The following is a 13,975-nucleotide window of genomic DNA, read 5'->3' on the forward strand; positions in this document are numbered from 1 at the left end:
TTGTCTTTTTGGGGTATATTTGATGTGTTTGTTTTTTCCCATTTTATATTTTAAACATGTGGAATTACTTTTGGCTAAGTCTATGGGAAAGAATTTCCTTAATTTGTATTTATGTTTGTGTAGTTGCACTCTTGCATTTGTTCCAATCTACAGCCACCAAATTCTTTTCCTGGAAAAGGACTTATTTTCTACTGCCTGATTTGGACATATGTGCTTGGACACACTACCAGAATAAAGTGAGCATTCAAAATGCATACAATACAAGGCTAATCAGAAATAAAAATACACCATATGGTATCCAAAGATATTTCTTTCATTAATTATATCCCTTATATTCTTATGGTTAGCTGCATATTTGTTTCCTTGTTACAGGGGAAAATAAATTATTAGTTCTTGTTGACATATGGCCAAAGGAAGAAATTAGAGATTGATGATTCCTAACTTCAATTAACTAGAAGTTTACTCTGATGGACTCTGACAACTGCCTAATGCAGCTGAGACTCTCACTCTAGTGTCGAGGGCACACAGCCTGGCTGCCAAGCCCAATTAGTGTATAGTTAATAAATGTATCCCCTAAGTATTAATTTGCACTTCACACTTCAAAAGAGGATAAGTTTTGCTTAATTTCAACTTAAAATAATGAAGTTCTTGCGTGGTGCTTACCATGAGATGAATAAAAGAAGCTAAATATATGCCATAACATGCATGTGTAGAAATATAACTAACAAGGATAATATAAATAAAGATCTCAACTTTAAAATTGTGAGAGAAATTTGAGGTTAACATTCCAATGCCCATTAGACTTAAAGTGTAAACTAATATAAACTTTCTTTAATTTACACTGAAATATTTATATTCAACTAATAAATGATAATAATCAGATTCAAACTCTAAACTTTTTAGTCTTAAATACTCTAATACTATACCAAAGAACCACTCAATTTAAGACTTTAAACTTGTAGGTGACTGCTTCAAGAATAATTTTATAACTCTATTAAATACAATGTATATCATTAATAAATGAAATCATGAGAGATTGAAAATGTGATAAATTATCTAGGGTATTGCATATTATATTTACCCAAAATTTCATTGTTCATTCTTAAAAAAAAAAAAAATTCATTGTTCAAGAAGCTCTATACTTTTAATAGATATATAGCAACTGAACTCTTAAAATATGTCTGATTAAATATGAATATTGTAAAATTTAGGAGAGAATTGATCCTATAAAGTGTGAGTAGGAGATGTAGAAAATGGATTTAGATCATTTATGATGGGTCAACCTAAATCACATTATTTTATTAATATAAAATAAAACTAAAAAAATAAGGAAAAATGAGGTAACTACCAAGCATTTGCCTCTACCATGCCAACTTTTTTAGGGTTTATTGACTTTACTAAAATTGAGTACTTGTGAAAAAAAATTGCTCTTGAAAATGTAAAAAATACTTGATTGTAGAAAAAGTAAATGACTATACTTGGAAAAGCTCATCTTATGGTAAATGGGTCATGGATTCGGGTTATGGCCTAGGCTACTCATGGGCTTTTATGAGTTTTAATAATTTTAATTTTAAAGTTAACTAATTAATTAATTAAATTTAAAATTAACAATTAATTGTGGTGTAAACAAACAAAAGAAGTTTTTGGCCCTAAGTAAAACGACACAAGAACACAAAAACAAGAAGAAAATTTGGTGTTGTGTGTGTTGTGCTTCGTGCTTAGTGGGCGTGCGTGGTACATGTGATTTACTTGGTGAAAATTGCATGGTTCATTCGTCCTATTCCTTTTCTTTTTTTTTTTCTCTCAATTTTGATTATTTATTTATGCAATAATAAGTACACTTAGACTATATTAATTAATGAATATAAATTTAATTATAATGTGATTACATTTTGAACTAATGATACAAGTTTGAATTATTTGCGTAAATTTAGATTTTTATCTATATTTAAATTCTCAAAATATTTTTTAAAATTTATTAAATGCATTTAAAATACTATATTTTAGTGCTATTTATATTTACATAATCGTGACTTTTTTATAAATTGAGTAATTCATATTTTTTTTTATCAGAAAAATAGAATACACATACACATATTTTTATTTATGAATGTTTATATTCAATTAGTTAAAAATTATTATTTTAATTAAAATTATAATAAATTATATATATATATATATATATATATATATATATATGTAATTTTTTATTAATTAGGTATGAACAATGAATATTTTATTCGTCAACTCATAGCTCATATTCCAAGCGGACGCATTTTTAGCTGGCTATGATGTGGTTTTCATAGGGAAATAATTACTAGAACCAAAGGACACTTACTGTGCATAAAATATGGGTAATTTTAATTTTAAAAAAATATTATGTGATTTTATTTTATAAAAAATAAAACTTTATTTTTTTATGAAATAAATATCTTATGATTTTATACTATTGCAATATTTTTCTGCTGTTAACTATATAATATTATTCTTTTAATTTAACCACTTTAAATAAAATAATATAGAATAAAATAATGCTAATACAAAAATTATGAAATATTTATTTAAATAAAAATAATTTACATTTTTTATCTTTTAAATACGCAAAGCGCAAAATCATATATCCAATAAATTATTGCCGCATTACTTGACTTTGTCTATCAAAAACAACAATCTGAAGTACTTTTGTCGAAACAATCTCAAGTATTTAAATGCCAAAGCCCATGCGTAATAAATATTTTAGATTAATAGATGTACTAAATGTTCATAATTAACAATCCATTTGAATAAACTTTTGTCCCCATCACCAACATCAACACAATACTTAAGGTAACTCTTGCCTTAATTCCATTATAAGTATGTAAAATATATTTTATATTTTATATTTATAATAAATGAGATTTAAGAAAAAAAAATCTTATGATATAGATTACTAAAATACCATCTAATTATAGTAAAGACCTTTGAACAAAGATTTCAAATTAAATTAAATCATGCCATATTATCCCAATTTCCAATAATTACAAACATATGCATATTTAATATTACATAAAAGAATAGAACAAATCATCTCAGTCTCTAGAAGTATTTAGGCTATATTCGGTAATATTAACTATTCTCATTATTTTAGTAGTCGTTAATTATTTTATTAATTGTTAATTATTAGTTATTTATATTAATTTAAAATAAAAGTGTTTAGTAAAAATAATTATTAGATTAACTTTTAAATATAAAAATAGTGGTATCATTTTATTAATTTTAGTCAAATGCTCCTTCGATATTTAAAAGTTAAAATGAGTAATCTTTGCATCAACTACTCATTCAATCTTTAAACATTAGTATAAACATTATGTTAAACAAGAGAGATAGTATTTTAATTAGAGTTAAAACACTGGACACTATCTTAAAGTTCTTACAGTATAGTATCTTAATTAATGAGAAATCTTTCTTATTTATAAAAGTATGAATTCTCTAGTAGAGTAGACCTCATATAATTGTGAGTGAAGAAGTATAGAGTGTACTATCCGACCATGAGCATCCATTAATGTTATGCAATGGAGTTTCTAATTAATCACTCTCACAGCTAAACTATATATACTACCAGCCATGAAAATAGCAAGCTTCTTCCTTCTTCATCAAAGTTGAATGAGCATTTATCTATGATGCATTATTATTTAGGGTTTGGCATTAATTATCAAGCTCGGCATTGTTTAGATTTTACAGAAATTATGCAGAAAGACAAAACAGCAAAAAAAAAAAAACATCCAACTTGGATTCATCATGATTGCTATGTAGATTTCTTCACGGGGGTTTATTTTAGTTGTACTCTATTGGCAATGTCAGGTTTTCAATTTAGCAATGATGCTTTGAAGAGAACCAAAAGAAAAGCGGCAACAAGAAAGAGGCAGCAAAAGCTTTTCAACTCCACCATTAAAGCTCACTACACCCTGCAGATTATATATTTATTAATTCACTATTAATTAATTTATAATTTACTATGTTTAACTAATAATACTACTTTGATCTGCGTTTGTACATCAGAATGCATCATGTTTTCTTTTCTTGACAAGTTCTTGATAATCTTTTGCCAACAGAAAGAGTCTTAATCGATCTGGTCACAGTAACAATAAAAAATGTCCTCAAATTAAAGAGAAAGAAAAAGGAATTACAAGAAATCTAGCTCTTGGGTTATATCAACACATATATATATAAATGCAATACACCAATACTTGCCGGCCGGAGAAGGACGGCGAAGAGGGAGAGAAGTAGGGCATGAGAATAAAAAACAACAATACTGTTCTTTGGTAGAGACAAATTATTCCCATATATATATAATTGATCTTGAAGATCCAGTCAATTAATACAAGAGATGAATGAAACACTGCAATTACATGTAAAAAAAAACACACAGCAATTACAAAGAAAACTGAAATAATTAATCATCTTCTCCTCACAATTTTCTTCCCTTATAACAAGAAATAATGAACATAGATACATCAGGAAATCTTAACAACAGAAAGATCTAGTGCAAAGAAAAGGCAATTCAATATATTGAAAAATGGGAAGAACGTGCACTATCATCATGATCAGTTTTCAGTAAAATAATAATAAGAAGCACAAGAACTCAAAAAATTTCATATATACATACAGAATTAATATCAAGAATTCTTCAGATGCTTTATGAACCCGTGAGTAAATAAATGGTAGATGATATGATGATAATGCTTCATTTTTTGCTGTCTTGAATCACTATATATCTCAAGAAGTTACAAGATATAACCAAAAAAAGGAAACTAGCACAAGAAAGGAAATAAAATTAAGTACACAAATAGAGCTACGATTGCCTGGCTCCATCCTGTCTGCCTTTTTCTATCCTATGACGGAATGTTCTTGTTGTTGAGTTGAGAGTTGAGAGAGAAAAAGAGAAAAAGGAGAGTTACATTTTAGTAATAGTTCTCTTCCACACACCCTTTAATGCAATTTGCACTAAAATGACCTCTGATTTCCAAAGGGATGTTTGTAGGCAAGCCCTCACTGGCAAGGGCAGAATTGTCATACCATCTTGCCTAGAAGAAAATGATCCAAATGGGTGGTTGAGAGAGATGAGAAGTGCTTGTCCTCTTGAGCCACTTCTGATATATTGTGGTTTAAGGGCAGCCCCACCAGTAATTCTTGGAGACTTTCCCTCCATTCTCTGTCACAAAGGAATGGAAAGAGAGAGAAAGAGAGAGGACAGAGAGAAGAGGGAGGGAGAGAAGAAGGGTTATAAATAAGGGGACCATCCCATCAAAGGAGATAGGAAGAGTCACAAGGCATTTTTTTCTGTGAAGCGAGAGAGCTGTTTGTTGGTATTCAGATGGCCGGTGAGAGGCCATTTTCAACTTACCCTTTGGTCCATTTTCTGGTAAGACACAAAAGCTTCTCTTTCATGATGTTCACATTATTCTACCTATTAATTATTCACCGGGTCATTGTTTGGACACCCACAAAGCCATGGAATTTGAATGCAACTTTGTGTCCTTTTTATTGTTAGATGACTATACATCTTCTGCCCTCCAAATTAATCACACAACTCTTCTTTCATCTCCACTTACTCTTGCCTAAATCTGTAATGCAATTAATTTAATCGCTTCAAAATATTATATTATATTAAAATGTGATTAGCTTCATAGTGTAAAGGATTGGTGCTGCCTAATTTAATTTGTTACGATAATTGAATGTATATCACTTAACTGGTATAGTTAAGTTTGAGTTTCTTTTTTTTATTAAAGAAAAAGATTAGTGTTTATTTTTATATTATATTAAATTGCCTAATCCTAGTGTTCATTGCACAAAAGAGTTTAAATTCAGATATGTATCTATTTTTTTTATTTTTTATTACTATATATATATATATATATATATATAATAAAACACTAAAGTTTTGTTGGTGCCTAACTATATATATATATATATTTTTAAAGAGGGAAAAACACAAAAGCAAGCGATATTGCCTAACTATAAATTAAAAAACAATATTATGGCATCTATGACTTTTGCTTCCTATATGGTATTGCTAATATAATAATACTAAATAAAAATAGGACTTTTCAGATCCAGTATTTCATATACCCAAAACATAAGATGTAGAGTAAGACTCACATATCAAATATATAAATCTCCTTATATTTATATTTTAGCTTCATAATAAATTAAATTTAGACAATAATTTCTCATTAAAATAATACCAATGACATGATATTTCTTTTAGGAAATGTAAAATAAATTGAACTAATTCAAAATACTCTAAAATTTCAAATATAATTTAAATAGCCTAAGATTTCTTATATTGATAATTATAAAAGTATTTTAAACTTTAAATAATAATAATAATAATAATAATAATAATAATAATAATAATACCATGATTTTTGGTGTTTTATATAGAGGGGGTGAATGCTAAAAATTTTCATTGATGCTCTCTTTTGTTTTAAAAGAATATATTTAAGTAATAGTAAAGTAATTAGCAATAGTTTGGAAAACGCATCCTTAAAATTGCTTAAAGAGAAAATTTTGATATTATTCCATAAATTTTGTTAGAAGAAAGAATACAAGTAATGAAGAAAAGGATTGTGTATTTGTCTGTGTCTCATTTACAGAGATATTACATCTATTTATACATGAGAATATGAACTAATTTGGACAAGAATAATAATTGCTATAATTATGCTACACAAATCTCCTATAATCATGCCGATTCTTTGTAATTATGTTACACAAATCTCCTATAATCATGCCGATTCTTTGAATTATGCTAACACCCCCTCAAACTAAAGGGGGTAGCACAGGTGCCCACGTGTGTTTGCTTAAGAGATCCTGAAAGCGAGCGGGAGGATGCGTTTTGGTGAATATATCAGCGGTTTGGCTGACAGAGGAGATAGGAATCAAACATATGGTGCCATGAGCAACATGATGACGTACAAAATGACAATCAATTTCGATGTGTTTTGTACGCTCATGAAATACATCATTATGAGAAATCTGTATGGCACTTCTATTATCGCAATGAAGTATTGTGGCAGAAGAATGAGTGACACCCAAATCAGTTAATAACCACCGTAACCAAAGTAATTCAGATGTAGCATCAGCAAGAGCACGATATTCAGATTCTGTGCTAGAACGTGCAACAACAGTTTGCTTTTTGCTACGCCAAGAGATAAGAGAATTACCCAAGAAGAAACAATAACCAGTTGTAGAGCGACGATCCGCCGATCACCACCCAATCAAGATCGAGTAGCGGATAATACTAGGGAGGAGGTAGCGAAAAAGTGCAAACCATGAAAAAGAGTGCCTTTGATATAACGAAGGATTCGAAGTATTGCAGAGAAATGAGTTGAGCGAGGAGCAGACATAAACCGGCCGACGGATGAACAAAGATATGAAATATCGTGTCGAGTAACTGTGAGATAAACAAGACTCCCGACAAGCTGTCGATATAAAGTAGGATCATCAAGAGGAGTGCCATCAAGAGGTGTAAGTTTGCAATTGAGCTCCAATGGGGTTGATACTGTTTTGCTATCAGTGATGCCTGCTCGAGAAAGTAAGTCGGATGCATACTTGGCTTGAGATAGATAATAGCCATCAGAATTTTGAGAAACTTCAAGGCCCAAAAAATAGCTGAGAGAACCCAGGTCTTTCATTTCAAAATGTTGATTGAGATAATGTTGTAACTCTAAAATACCAGATGAATCATCTCCTGTTATTATCATATCATCAACATAAAGCAGCAGAAGAACAATACCACCGCTACCGACGAGTGAATAATGCAGAATCATGTGGACTAGAGAGAAAACCAAGTTGAGCAAGAGTGGAACTAAATTTGGCAAACCAGGCCCTGGGAGCTTGTTTTAATCCATATAAGGCTCGCCGAAGTTTGCAAACCTTATGAGGAGAATGATAACCAGGAGGAGGATGCATATAAACCTCTTCTGTTAAATCACCATGAAGAAAAGCATTTTTAACATCCATCTGGAAAAGTTTCCATTTACGAACTGCAGCAATAGCTAAGAGACTGCGAATAGATGTTAATCGGGCCACTGGAGCAAAAGTTTCCTCATAGTCGATACCATACTCTTGAGTGTACCCTTTGGCTACTAAGCGAGCTTTGTAGCGTTCAATAGTTCCATCAGAACGGGTCTTGATTTTGTAAATCCATTTGCAACCAATAGGAGTCTTGTTTGGTGGAAGTTCAACTAAATCCCAAGTATGAGTTTTCTAAAGCCCAAGTTCATCACCATAGCTTGTCGCCAAAGAGGGTCGATTGCCTCACGATAAGAATGAGGCTCATGAAGGGTTGCAATAGTAGAGTAACAATGAAAATCGAAAGATAATGAGGAGTTTCTTACACTGTAGAACGACGAAGAGTAGTGCTAGGAGGAGATGCAGCGCAGTAATCGGATCAACAATCGGTGCTGATTCAACAGGGGCAGGTGTAGTTGGGCTAATATTGAGCACATCACAATCACCGGATCAGACTTGGAAACAAATTTCTTTGGAGGAGTCTGAAAAATAGAGAGTCGATTGACAGAGTGATGAAATTTGGAAAGAGAAGAGAACATAGTATTTTCCCAAAAGGTAACATGACGAGAGATGCGTAACTTATTAGAAACAGGATCCCAACAACGATACCCTTTGTGTTCAATGCCATAACCAAGAAAACAACATAGACGAGCACGGGTTCTAATTTGGTATGTTCATGAGGTTGTAAAAGAACAAAAGAAACACATCCAAAAGGTTTAAGGATGGAATAGTCGAGGTTGTCCAAACAACTTTTCAAAAGGAGATAAATTATGAAGAACCAAGGTAGGAAGACGATTAATAACATAAACAAGATGAAAAGTCGCTTCTCCCAAAATTTTTCTCGACATGAGGCGTAAAGAAGAAGAGTACGCATGAGAATCAAGAATATGGCGATGCTTATGCTCGCTCGCCATTCGTTGAGAGGTGTGAGGACAAGAACGTTGAACAACGGTGCCTTGTTGACTAAGAAATCAAGCAAAGAAGAATCCCGATATTCCATGGCATTGTCTGCTCGAGAATTTTAATGTCACAAGAGAATCGAGTTTTAATCATTTTTGCAAATGTGATGTAAATTTGTGATAACTCGATCGATGTTTCAAAAATATATCCAAGTAAACCGAGAATAATCATCAATAAATATTACAAAATAACGAAAACCATTTATTGAAGAAATAGGAGAAGGACCCCAAATGTCAGAATGAATTAAACCAAAAGGAGTGTCTGAAGTAGTATTATTATGGGAAAAAGATAATGCAGGTTGTTTTGCAAGCTGACAATTTAAACAATTAAATGACTCAAACTTAGTAGATCCTAATAATCCACGAGAAATTAAAGGTTGAATTTTACTGGTAGAAGCATGACCAAGACGAAGATGCCATTGGTGAATGGAGGAATTAGGGATTGTAGCTGCAGACACAAATCTCTGAGGAAGATGTAAAGATGTAAGCTCAAATAATCGACCCACTCTGCGACCCTCCCCAAGAATCATCCCGTTTGTGGATCCTGCACTGACACCATGGTGAGAAAAATAACATTTAGTCCTTTTTCACACAACCGACCAAATGTAAATAAGATTGAGTGCCAAATTAGGGATATAATAGGTGTCGTGAGATGAAGATTTGAGGTAGACACATGACCAGATGTGTGATGTTCATTTTAGTACCATTTGCGGTATGGATTGGTGGTAAGGAAGATACAGTTTTGCATTAGACAAGAATTTAAGATTAGTGGTCATATGATTACAACATGCAGAGTCAAAAAGCCAATAAGAATTACCCGGAGTGGCAGACATGGCAGCAGGAGAATTAGAAGAGATAACCTGTTTGAATAGTGCCTCAAGATCACTCATGGTGATGGCAGTAGAGCCCTCAGTAGCAGCAACAGCAGTGACAGAGGAAGATCCAGGCTTTGAGACATTCTTGAATTTAGAATGCCCTCCTTTTGATCTTGGAGGGCGTGGGACAATGTTCAAGAATATGACCGTAACCATGACAATATCTGCATTTTATGGTAGGACAATATGCAAAAGCATGACCAATTTGATTACAATTCTTACAGAGTTGATTGCCAGATTTCTGATGTGAGGATCGAGTAGTTGCAAGAGCAGCTTCAAATTGAGGAGTTTTATCCAAACCGAGACGAGTCTCTTCAAAAATAATCTCTTGAATAGCAGTTTCCAATGATGGGAGTGGATTTCGATGTAGCAGGACGCCGAACGGCCTCATATTCTGATCGTAGAGCCTTTAGAACTTGAATGATATGAAGATTATCTTCACTGATTTTGGCCACGAGATATTTGATTCCAAATAGGTTGGACTCAGGCAAGAAAATCATTCATGATTGACTCGCTTCTTGTTTCAGATTATGAAGAGTAGTCCACAATCGATAATAGTGGGCAAGTCCATGGTCTCGATATCGATTAGCCAAAAATCCCGATTTCTTTTGCGAGTCATAATTAGCAACCGGATGTGGATGGACGAGACAGAGGTATTGCGAAACGGTGATGATCTCGATGATTTTACTATCCCAATCCTCAAGACGGCCAAAGAAATTTTGCATCGGTTCATCGTTCTCTCTTGTCGGCGTAGTGATATCTCCAGAATAATACGCCAAAGCTTGCGACCTATCAAAAACTTTTCATTCCTTGAACCCAAAGATTATAGTTGGAACCAATCGAATCAAGTGCAATAGGTTTTGAAATATCAGATTTCTCCATTGATAACAATATGAGGAGAAAAAAAAAATGCTATAATAATAGTTATGAAACAATGAACCATAATATGTTGTAGAGAGAGCAGAGAGACCCCAAAAAACTAGAAATAAAAGTTTTATGGCTCTGATACCATGTTAGAAGAAAGAATACAAGTAATGAAGAAAAGGATTGTGTATTTGTCTGTGTCTCATTTACAGAGATATTACATCTATTTATACATGAGAATATGAACTAATTTGGACAAGAATAATAATTGCTATAATTATGCTACACAAATCTCCTATAATCATGCTGATTGCTGTAATTATGTTACACAAATCTCCTATAATCATGCTGATTGCTGTAATTATGCTAACAAATTTAATTTCAGTATACAAAAACAAGTATTCATAAATATCAAAAAAACAAAAATTAATAGGTAATATCATGTTTTTTATGATTTAAGGGAAAAATATCATCCATTAATATATAAAACGTATAGAATTTTATATATATATAAACATAAGTGACATATAAATTAAAATATGAAGAATATGATAATATATTCGTAATTTATATGCAAATGTTGTAATATAACTCAATTCATGAAGCATGTTGAAAGATTCGGCATTTGCAGGGAAAGAAAACCAACGATTGTTACAAATTTATATATAAAATTGTAAAGAGACGTTTAATGTTACGTTCTTTTGTCGTTTTGCAATGCCTCATCGATGAATGGATTCAGAAAATGGAAAGGCAATGCAGGCCAAAGATAAGTTCCAAAAGAAAGATTTCCCAAAATTGGGAAAAGATAGATGAAATAAAATAACAACTTGAGTGAAACTGCTCGACCATGTTTGTCTTAAATTATAACCTTTCTTTATATATCAAAATCTTTGTTAAAGAAATGACATTTAAATTAAAAAATAAGTATCATTTAAAACTAGCCTTATAAATCCAACCTACCCAGTAACTCACCTGACAGTCCCATATTCGAATTTCTATATATTTATATTATGAGAAAAAAAAAATACTCACCTCTTATATTACATAACAATGGCATGTTAATCGGTTTGAAAGTTCACCCCTCATTTCGTGTGTGTGTACACACACGTGTAAATGTACGTGACTGTTAATAATTTTAATTTATATATATTTTTTTAATTTTATTATATAAAAATAATATAATATTTTAAATTTTTTATTAATTATTTCAAATTTTAATATTATTACCACTAACACTTTTAAATTTACACTTTAACATCCGTAATTATTTAACAATAATATTTTTTTTAGTCAAAGATGTAAATTCATTAAAGAATAAAATGAATATAAAGTTCATAACCCACCAGAGATAAATCTCATCCCTAATCTAAATAACTCTAGCCTGAAAAGGAGAAAAATGTCACGTATTAACGACGTGATAATATTATAAAAAAGCATATCACGTATCATACTCTTAAGAATATCTTCCAAATTTATATATGTATTAACTAAGTTGCAAGAGTTAGCCTAATAAAATAACCCCAAACCAATTCTTTATGTAGAGTAATTAGCCCATAATATTCATATACCTTAGAGCTTCAATGGCACATAATGGAATAATTAATTAATTAATTTGTATATGATAGAAAAATAATTGAACTAAAAGAGAGCCACCCTCTTTGACAAATAAAGGAAAAGGGTGCTGTGCCTTAAACGCCAATGATTCTCTTCTTTCCAAGAAACCCATCAACTCCTCTCTCCACATTATATATCTTCTATAATACATCTAAAGACTAAAGTGACATCCCCTTTTCTAGAACACTTTACACATCCTTTAAAATTTTTAACTTTTAGAACTATTTTTGAAATTTTATTGGGTCCAATTAATATAAATATTTGGATCAATTTGGTGAAATATAAATTTAATAATTTTTAAATTAAATATTTATATTAAAATTTGTAAAATATAAATCAAAATATATATGTAATTAAAATAATAAATATATCAATTTTAAAATAAATATTTAATATAAAAGTTGTTAGACTCGAATTTTTCTATAAAGTTGGGCCTATATATAATAATTGCAACCAATCTTATTTCTCAATTTATATTTGCATTATTACATTGTATATGCATCATGCCCAGGCCAATCAATCATATTCTGAATAATAGATGATGGTGCAATAATCAAATAATTGATAATCATAGAGCTTGTAATTAGGGATAGCAATTTTGCCTTATTTTAACATATATATAGAGAGAACATATATAGAGAGGGAAAAAGAGAGAATCAGATTCAATTCATCGTTGATCCAAAATATAAATATGTAAGATTAATATATTTAATAGATAGATATAATCATACATTTTACTTAAAATTCATTTTGTTACAATGCAAATTCTGGGCTGGACCGGCACTAGAACTTGGGTCAATATAAGGCCCTCAAAACCTGCAGTAAGCCTAACTATTCATATTCCAGCTGTAAATGGACTAGCCAATGGAGAGCAATAAATCAATTTGGAGAGCTCAATTCATCCTCATAATCTTCAAACAAATACATATAATCCTGTCGACACCATATTTTGGCCGACCCCTAGAATCAATAAAAATTCTTCTTTGAACAGCTAATCACGTTTCCGATCCCTCTTTGATAGGCGGTCACATTTCCGATCTCTCCTCACAAAGGATTGAATCAATGCTAAGTCCTCACATTCATTAAAGCCTCGCCGATCTCTCAAATCATTTACCGACCTCTCAAACCCGTTGTCGAATTTCCGGACCTGTCAAGTATATTCCTGATCTCTGTTGATAAATAAAATGAACTGGCACTAGATCTTTTCCTACCAGTTTTATTGCCGACCTCCTTTCCGAAGGTTTAAGAGCTAAGGTTTTAGTTCGATTTAATGAGGATTCCGATCTTAAGTGTTCGAGTTAAATTTTTGATCAAGTTCCGTTCAGCATTTCTTCCCTACCGATCTCATGCTTAAAGTGCTTTCCGATCTCTCATACTTAGATTAATAATCACATTTAGTTTTTGTTTTGCTGTGCTCATACAATCAAATACTCAGACAAACAATGGTTTAAAATTTTCCGATCACAATCATTCATTGAACAAAGAGGCATTTCATTTCATGTCATAATCAGACAAGTTATTCGGTGGGGATCACCCCGGCTGATCTACATTTGGATCACTCTCCCTCTCTCCCTCACCTTGGCTTCCTCCTCACTATCTTCGCCGTCG

Source organism: Hevea brasiliensis, chromosome 7 (genome assembly GCF_030052815.1).
Source record: "Hevea brasiliensis isolate MT/VB/25A 57/8 chromosome 7, ASM3005281v1, whole genome shotgun sequence".
Classification (NCBI taxonomy): Eukaryota; Viridiplantae; Streptophyta; class Magnoliopsida; order Malpighiales; family Euphorbiaceae; genus Hevea; species Hevea brasiliensis.